Here is a 9747-nt window from a genome sequence, read left to right as displayed (position 1 = left end):
TCACTTACGTAAAACCCCACCCAAATCTAACTCTCTGCACAAGTAACATCTGTCCACCTGCAGTGCAGATTTTGTCCATCTAAGAAGCAATTTGACAGAAAGAGTGAACCAAAATACCCCCCTATGTAACTATCTCCACTCTGCTTGAATGTAGCCTCATATACACCACAGGAGATAATGCAAGCACATTACCCTAGCAAATGCATAAAATACATTCTACATATCTCACTCCTCCCCTGGCATATACGTCACAAATAAAATAACATCATTTTCACAAATTTGTATTTTGGCAAATCTGACCAACCTCACTAAGGGCGGATATTCCAACATCCGCCCCCTTCGCACACATAATTATCGCATATGCTCTAACATATGCGATAATTATGGCAAAGGACAGCTTTTGCGTTAAGAACTGTCCTTTGCGGTGAGTCAGCGTGTCCCGGCGGCTCCCCCCCCCCCTCCATTACCCGGCGCTGCTGCTGCGCCGGGCTCTCATCCTCCCTGCACCCGGAAGAGGATCATAGAGCAGGGAGGAGGACACAGGTGAGGGGGGTCGGTGCGGGGCGGCGGTGGGTCGCGGTAGAAGCCCATATGCTTCTATGGGGCATCGCCAGCTTTTTCTGGCGATGCCCCCTGTCGCGGTAACCCAGTGGGGGATGTTTTAGAGCATCCCAAAACCCGTTATCGGGTTTTTACCACATTTTTAGTTTAGAGAATCTCCCCCCAGGTATGAAGACGGCTTTTATTGACCCCCTATCAAATATAAAAATGCATGAGTAATCTTGGTGTCCCTGAGCACCTGAAGATGAGAATTGGCCCCAAGGATGTAATTTCAACTGTGTGCACTTGTCTTAAAGTCTCACACATGCTGCAGATGTGTCTTTCTTCAGTTGTTGTCATCTCCAAAGACTCGCCGATGTGTGCGTACTTTCGCACCAGCAATCCATTCACTTGAATGGAAGGCCAGTGGGTGCTAGTGTTACAAACGCAGCATAGCTACAAGAGGACACATCTGTAGTTCTGCTTTAACATGTTGTCATTGTCCCTACAATTATCCTGCCAACCATGCATTGGTTGATAAGAACCATGTGAACAAGTGGTAAACAATAATGGGCCATTTACCATATGATCACATTTGCAATGCGATCTGTGCGAGATCTACCACCCAGCATCGCATTGCAATATGATATCCTATCTAAGTGTAACACTGAGTAGATGCAGGGTCAGGAGCTCCAAGAGGAGCCTGTCGCTGCAAACTGCTCAGCCAGGAGTCTGCGCATACGCAATTCCCTGGCTGCAATGGGCTACTGTCATCTTACATTGGCGGTGGCCCCGGAATCCAATCCGAAGCTGCCTTTTGTTGATACATCGGGCAGCATCGCATCCCCCATAGACATTTATGTGGTATGCGGACAAAAGCAGAGCAGAAGGGATCACAGCAGAGATTGGAGATGCGCAGTCCTGCCTGCATACATTCAGGGGATATTTAATATTTGCGACTAATTGTTTTCAGAGAATTTGCCTCAAATATGCATTCACCCACTCGTTTGGTCCAGCCACACCTCTATTTCTTCTGCTATTTCAGGTTTGCTTTCTCATGCTCTCCCAATGATGTAGCTCTTGAACGATTCCCTACAATATTATCACCACTTCGCTCGCAACTTTCTGACTATTTCACTCTGAATGATTTCCCAGATATTTCTACGTTTACCCTCTGGTTAACACATAAGGCAGTTTTAAAGGGACACCTAATCAGCATGGCTTCCAGAAAAAAGAATGTCTCGTCTGAGTTAATTCACTTTCTATTAACCTTCAAACTTTGTATTCGCAACATAAATTGTGTTTTTATCCAATATTTTTGCTTGACCTCTGTGCAACAAAGTCAGAACTTGATATTTCCAGACAGGTGGCCAAGAGCCTAAAATGGCTTTGCTAGTTCTTCTATAAGAAAAGAGACAAAGTGGACAGGATTCTTGCGGCATGACTATAATGTTCCAGAGCCCCCCAAAAATTATACCAATGTGAGATTCTCATGACCAATAGGTTTATGAGCCTTCTGCTATTAGAGCTGCCATTTTAGGCTTGCTACACTGACCTGTACAAACTCCCACCTCATCTCTTTTGGCCCACCCTGAGCTGATTTTGGACATTCTTTCTAAATCTAATTTGCCAAAAGTATCCCAAAATGCTGAGGATCATCTTTATACCAAGATCTTGATTTAAAAAAAAAGATAAAACTATAAAATACCAAAAAAAGTAAAATTTCCTGGCCCTGATGGGTTTACGGCTCCATATTATAAAAAAAAAAAAAATGGTACTTATGAGTTATCTGGGCGCCCGATTTTTTGATTGTATGCCTTAAGTTAAGGCATACAATCAGATGCGATGCGATATCGCATCGCATCGCATGCGACCATCGGATGCGATGACCCGATTTTTCCATAGGAATCAATGTTAAAATGGACTGAGTCCATTTTAACATGGAATTCAATGGGAAAAGGGGTCCTTTTCATACCCCTACTATCCAAGTGGGCATGGAGTTGGATATAAACCTGTGGCGAGCGTAGCGAGCCACCGAGCCCGAAGCGTGGCGAGCGAACGGTATTCTGTGTCCCCTCGCGGGGCTCGCTACGCTCGCCACGCTTCGGGCTCGGTGGCTCGCTACGCTCGCCACAGGTTTATATCCAACTCCATGCCCACTTGGATAGTAGGGGTATGAAAAGGACCCCTTTTCCCATTGAATTTCATGTTAAATGGACTCAGTCCATTTTAACATTGATTCCTATGGAAAAATCGGGTCATCGCATCGCATCCGATGGTCGCATGCGATGCGATGCGATGTGCCCGATCCGACCCGATTTAGAAATTGGGCGCCCAGTTAACTCACAAGTACCAAAAAAATGTATCTGACCTACTCATTAATCAGCTCCATTTCTGTTTTTATGCAGTTCTTTGTGGCTATCCTTTCTCTCCTGAGATGCTTGACACTAGAATTGTTGTTACCCTTAAAGAAGGTAAGGATCCACTGAACTGTGCTAGCTGTAGACCCATCTCCCTCCTTATCTTTGACTTGAAACTTTTTGTTAAAATCCTGGCAAAGCATCTGAATTCATATTTTCCCTCGGATTTATTAGGATCAAGTAGGGTTTATTCCAAGACATTACACAAAAAGTGCTGTTGACCTCATTCAGATCTCAAACTCTAGAAGATCCCCTACTATCTTATGCTCTTTAGATGCTGGAAAAGCCTTTGATAGGATTTTCTAGAGTTTCCTGAAGGTAGCGTTCTCATGGGTCTCCTGGTTTTACAGATTACCCATTCTGTATTCCTTCTGGTCCACTCCATATTTGTAATGGCATTCAACAGGGGTGCTCTCTAAAATGTGTCCTCATTATTGAACCACTTGCTTCTAAAATGATATCCTATCCAGAACTATGTGGGTGCAAGTGGGCCATGCCATGCCAACCTCAAAATTTCTCTCTTTGCAGATGATATCCTCCTTTCCCTGACTCAACCAGCAACCTCCTTTGTTAATATTGTTCTAATCTCTGTTTTTCAGTGTTAAGGGAGTGTACACACAGGCTGGATGCTAGGGGATTTTGACTTAAGCAATATTGCTTAGTCAAAATTGCGATGTCGCTGTCAAGAGAAAAGTCGGTGGCCATTTCCAGCAGCAACCCGCATGTACAGCTGAAAGAACACTGCAGTGCCTAGTCAAAATATTATTGCCTGTAGTGTCCATTTGGCCAGGCGACAGTTACACTGCGGGGCTGCGCATAGCTATCGCAGGCCGCAAGGGGCAATTCAGGCAAACCAAAGCGATTGTGATGATGTAGTCAAAATCACTTTGAAAACTCAACAGTACCGTCTCAGGTTAAAGATTAACTGATTGGTCTCAAATGGAAGCAAAGTCCCCCACCTCTTCTCTCTGCGCTTAAGGCCCAGATTTAGCATCTTGCAGCAATCGAGGGAATAACTTCTCCATGGTTAGACCTGTTTTTTACCCAGGTAAGGACATCCTGATTGCTTATCAAGTGCAGATCCTGAGTGTTTCCTTTATGCATGGAACTATAGGTAGTAACTGTCAATCTCTATTTCTTTACTTTAACCCACATGTTGCAGTTTTTTTTATTCTTTTTATTGGAGGCTCACTGTATATGCCTATCCTTTAAATGCAGTTTTGTGGTTCCCCACCCTCCACCTGTATATTGTTATTTTCCTGTTACTGGCCGATACACGTTAAAAACAATGATACATATTGATCTTTTGTATCTGCTTCTTTTAGAATGGGCTTTAGTACCATCTGCTCCAGCACATTAATTGCTGCAGGTGCTACATGATTAGACTCCTCAATGTCAAGCCTAACGCAGTCGCATTGTTAAGGTGCCCACACACTAGAAGGATTTTTGGGCCGATTGGACGATTTCCGATAAATCGGCCGATATATCGTCCGATGTTTACAGATAATCGGTCGAAAATCGGCCGATTTTTGTCCAATGCGCGCTCCCGTGGATCTTTAGCTGAATCTTCTGATCTTACGTGCTGCACAAAAGATCAGAAGATTTAACAAAAGATCCATAGGAACGCACAGGGGATCTTAAGAAAAATCTTTGGTAAAGATGTCTGCTTGCCTGAAATCTTTTGTCCAGGACGGAAAAAAGATTTCAAGGCTAATTTATGCGCACATCTTACGATCGCAGATCTTTCTAGTGTGTGGGCACCTTAAGAAACAAGTTCATTATCATCTCAAATGACGAGATGAGTCAGATAAAGTGGGGTAGATGTATGAAGCAGTGATAAGGGAGATGTGGCCCATGGCAACCAATCAGCACTGAAGTAACATCTACAATTTGCAACAGAATCTGCTGCGCTATATTAGAAACTGGGTACTTGTTTCCTAGCATGGCACCCATGATTTTAATCTTATTACATCGTTTTGATCGCATTGCATGCGATCCGATCTAAACAATGATTTCATTGTACAATCACCCTTATGGGTGATTAGTATGTTATATGCACCCCCATTATTAACGCCACTGCCACTATTAACACCAACCCAAAGCGTGGCGAGCGCAGCGAGCCTGCAAGGGGCGGTGGTACGCGTCCTCCGACCTTTTCATACCTCCACTATCCACGTCGGCGTGGAGTTGTTTTCATAGTGTGGCGAGCACAGCGAGCCCGAAGCATGGCGAGCGCAGCGAGGGGACGTGGATAACTTCACATGTATTCCAAGTCCGCTCGCCACACTATATAAAATTAACTCCACGCCGACGTGGATAGTGGGGGTATGAAAAGGTCGGAGGACACATACCGCCACGCTTCGGGTTGGTGTTAATAGTGGCGGTGGCATTAACGATGGGGGTGCATATATCATGCTAATCACCCATCAGGGTGCATGTACAATTAAATCATCGTTTTGATCGCATGACATTGTAATGGCATGCGATGCGATTTTAAAATTGTACAGTGCGGCTCTTAGGACCTGAAAATCTGGTCCCTTCGCCTACCACTAATTAAGGCATGCGATGGGCGCCGTGCCAGAAACGGTAAATAAAATAAAAAAATGTAGAGCAACTGATTGGTTGCAATTGGCCAAATCTCCTCCAGCTCACTTCTGCTCCCTTCTCACATCTACCCCAGTGTGTGCATCGGTTGCCTCTCAGAGGATCCTCCCAGGTTGTATGCTTCCACGCACCCTCCTAGAGGGTCTGCCATGCCACCAACCTCTACTGATCAGTTAAGGGTAGGTTTTTGTGACAATATGCCACACAGAAGCGCTGATAATATCAGTTTTTTTATACTTTTCAAGAATCTGATCTGAGGAAGCCGCCGACACACCAGAGGCGGAGAAACGCGTATGTAAGCCTCTAATCTATCACCAGGAACCGCTGATTATCGCAAAATCTATGGCCATTGGGCTAACAGAGACTGTGACTGGTACATGGATCTAAATAACATCTAAGCCTGGGAGTGTGGAGTCCTGTTGGATACAAGGAAAGGGGGCATCTATACCCCACAAGGAGAAGACTGCCAAAAGCACACCAGGGAGAAATATTTCCAAAAACCATAATATATGGTCACAGATGAGAGTGATTCTCTGAAATGCGGGACTGGTAACTATATCCATTGCCTCATATATATTTCAAAAGCCTAAATTACCAAAGCCTCATTAGTGAATATTACAGCCTCATAATGAATTCAGTTATATGTTATATGTAGTTTGTCATGTCTGTCTATTTTATTAAGAAGTGCACTTCGAATAATTGTTTTTTATGCTATATGGAAAATAAATTTGTATTTTGAATATATACCAATTGTGTTTATTGTTCTGGGTGTAGCTGCGCCTCCTATAAACAGAAGTTGGTGGTTTCACCAATCTTCTACCCCCAAAAGCTCTACTGATCAGTTAAGTTTTAATACATTTTCTTCACTTTGAAAAAAAACAAACAGGTGGTTACTAGTTCACAATTAGTTCCTATAGATCAGTGGTTCCCAACCTTTTCTCTCTCACGTACCCCTTGATTAGGCTTTTCATTGATAAGTACCCCTCCTCTCATTTTGAAATATGGACAGTACTTAGTGGTATGCGGATCCTTATGCATGTCCTTATATTAAGGAGGAGCGGAGGAGTAGCATACAGCAAGGAATCATTCAAATTACAGAAACTTAGGGGGCGTGGCCACGGCGGACTTGTGAGTAGACGCACTCATACGCTGCTACACGCTACAATTATCCTGTTGCCCATCCTGTGTTTGCTAGGCGATACCTGGCCACCTGTGGTGCTGGGGGAGGCCTCCAAGCACACCCCGGTCACCTCAGAAGAGGAGAATAACCTGCTGCTGCACAATCCATCCCACTGCGGCGCTGTATTAATATATACATGGTGTTTGACAGATACATGTACCGGATCTGATTTATTATAGGACCCTCAAGTAAGCATATATAGAGTACAAGTTTAGTAACAAGTATGGTATGGAAATTATGTTGGTTAGCTAAGTTAAGTTTTCATATCCTTTAGTGTTTAGTGAAAGGGTTTGACTTTAGATTAGGAAATTGTGGTTTATCAATGTAACCAACCCATGCATATAGTGTGTGGGCTTATCTCACTTTGGGATAGATTTATTATAGCGGCATGTCCTGCATAGAAACATAGAATTTGACGGCAGATAAGAACCACTTGGCCCTTCTAGTCTGCCCTTTTTTTAACATGTTACCTCAAACCATATTTGATCCTTTATTTTTTTGTAATAGCAATATGCTTATCTAAAGCATGTTTAAATTGCACTACTGTATTTGCCTCTACCACCTCTGATGGGACGCTATTCCACTTATCTACTACTCTTTCTGTGAAGTAATTCTTCCTCAAATTGTCCCTGGATCTTCCTCCCTCTAGTTTCAGTGCATGTCCTCTTGTTCTGCTGCTCCTCTTCCTGTGAAGACGGTCTTCCACCTGTGCCTTGTTAAATCCCTCATTAGCGAGGCAAAGCAGGAGGGGAGACAGGCAAGATGTATAAACATCTTGTCCACCGAAGCGGGGGAACGCCAACTCCCCCCTCCAGCGCTATCCCCTCCTGGAGACAGAACATCAGTTAATACTGATATGCTGTCTCCTTCCCCCCAGCCATCTCACTGCGCAGGATCTCGCTACTCTCACAAGATTTCCAACGCAGCTCAGAGCCAGCGCTGTCCCTGCTGTGGGCATAGCCGCTATCGAAGCCGATAGCTGCAGGGGGTGGAATGGTCAGCGATGCTCACCGTTCATAAATTAGGCAGGAAGCAGGCGCACAGTACAAAAGACCCCTGCTCAGCAGGTGTCAGATCAGGGGAAGCGGTATCCGCTGCCATAACGCACAGGGATAGTGCATATTTCCCTGATCGCCCAGTAATAAATCTACCCCTTTGTTCCATTCAATTTCCATACCACAATGATTAAACTAGTAAGCTGTGGCACTAGTTGTCTGAACAACATCATTCAGAAATATCATGTCAGCCCTGCAGTACAGCCAACATAGGTATACTTCTACATTTGCCTGTGTGTGTGTGCAACCAGCCCACGTATTATACAGCTCTAGAAACTGTAGGGTATACAGGAAGCAATCTGTGCATATTTTCTAAGCAATCTAGACAGATTGCTTAGAAAACAGCACAAAATTACTACATGTGTACTCCACTTAACACTCTGCGTGTAACATCTGCAGAGCAACCTGGTTTCACCCATTAGAGAAGACAAAAAAAAAATGGCTTTGCAATGGAGTGAGTTAAGCAGTATACGCAGTGAGTTATTGGCTAATTGACCTAGATGCACTGAGGATTTTTACGAAGCGATTTTGTCTATGATTGTCTGATCTAGCCAAAATTGCCTTGCCTGCAAAGTCCATTGATGCTAGGCAATTCTGACTTCATCAGGCCATGCATCAGTATCTAAGCAGGTGAAACCATGAGATTTTTACCAATCTTCTACGTCACAGGTTCCCAAACTCAGTCCTCGGCACCCCACACAGTGCATGTTTTGCAGGTCTCCTCACAGAATCACAAGTGAAATAATTAGCTCCACCTGTGGATCTTTTGAAATGTGTCTACAGTAATGAGTGCAACCTTTGCACTTCCCGGGTGACCTGGAAAACCTGCACTGTGTAGGGTCCTGAGGAACCCCGGTTCTAGGTGATTTTGACTATACACCCCTTCAGCCAAGAGTTGACACCCTTTTCCCACTGGGGAAAAACCCATGCTTTTCCATTACAGGGCAGGCAGAACATAAACCAAGTTTTACTCACACCCCCTATAGTGCTTTCTAAACTTTATACTTAAGACACCTTATCAGTCCAGGTTTAAAAGTATACATATTGAACACAAGTGACTTCGGGTGTGGTATAACACACAGACAGCCGGGATTCCGACAGTCATTATCCCGACTGCACAGCGGGGGAGCGCAATGTAGCCCTTTGCGGGCTCGCTATGCTCGACACGTTGTGGGCACGGCGCCAAGCTATGCTCACCACCTATTTTATTCTCCCTCTATGGGAGCAGTCGGTATTCCGACGTCAGAGTAATGACTGTCGGAATCCCAACTGTCGGTGAGACGGCCGGCACCCGTGACTTCATACCTCATTTTATTATACCATCCGTGATCAAGCATGTATTGACTCAGCATTTTTCTGGTTCTGATTAAGATTTTTATTTCTACCATGCTAATGCCTACATAAAGATAACCGGGCATATATTTTACAGCCATCAGTCACTTCATGAATTGTGAAGAGTATCATTCATTTCAATCTTTACTGCATTTTATTTCATAGATTATAAACAGGTAGTGTTATGTTTAGCAAATTAAGAACTCCCCAAAATTACATTTAAAATCATTAAACTAAATCCTGGTACACTATAAAAGTTTAAAATATATCGCTCAGAAGAGCCTTTCAAAATGTTATTTAAAAACAAGTCGTGCACAGGCACAATATCTTTAAACTACCCTTCTAATTCTGTACATGCCACCAGCCATGGATCTCACCCCCTCCTTAGGCAAGTAGAAAAATAAAATAAAGAATCATACACAAACGTTTCACTTGAATTTTTTATTTTCACAGGTGATCTTATTGGACTTTCACACCCAATGTTTTACCAAGGGAACTATTTACACAGCTTTATCCGTTAAAACACCTTAATCAAATCACTATGTGGAAAAGACAAGCCACTTCTGCTACCTAAATAAGATGTACCATGCCTATATCATGTGACTGGTTGTATTAA

At 43.7% G+C, this 9747-nt stretch overlaps 1 long non-coding RNA gene across 1 annotated transcript; it reads left to right on the top strand.

Annotated features, from left to right (window-relative positions):
- Positions 1–2791: 2791 nt before the first annotated feature.
- On the top strand, positions 2792–6308 carry LOC146007129 (uncharacterized). The gene is made up of 2 exons (XR_014444249.1): positions 2792–3014; positions 5810–6308. It is a non-coding gene; the product is annotated as an uncharacterized LOC146007129 (long non-coding RNA).
- The last annotated feature ends 3439 nt before the right edge of the window (positions 6309–9747 follow it).

This window comes from Crinia signifera, chromosome 6 (assembly GCF_055691185.1).
Source record: "Crinia signifera chromosome 6, ASM5569118v1, whole genome shotgun sequence".
Lineage (NCBI taxonomy): Eukaryota > Metazoa > Chordata > Amphibia > Anura > Myobatrachidae > Crinia > Crinia signifera.
The sequence above is the reverse complement of the archived record's forward strand: the minus strand, read 5'-3'. Positions and strand labels throughout refer to the sequence as shown.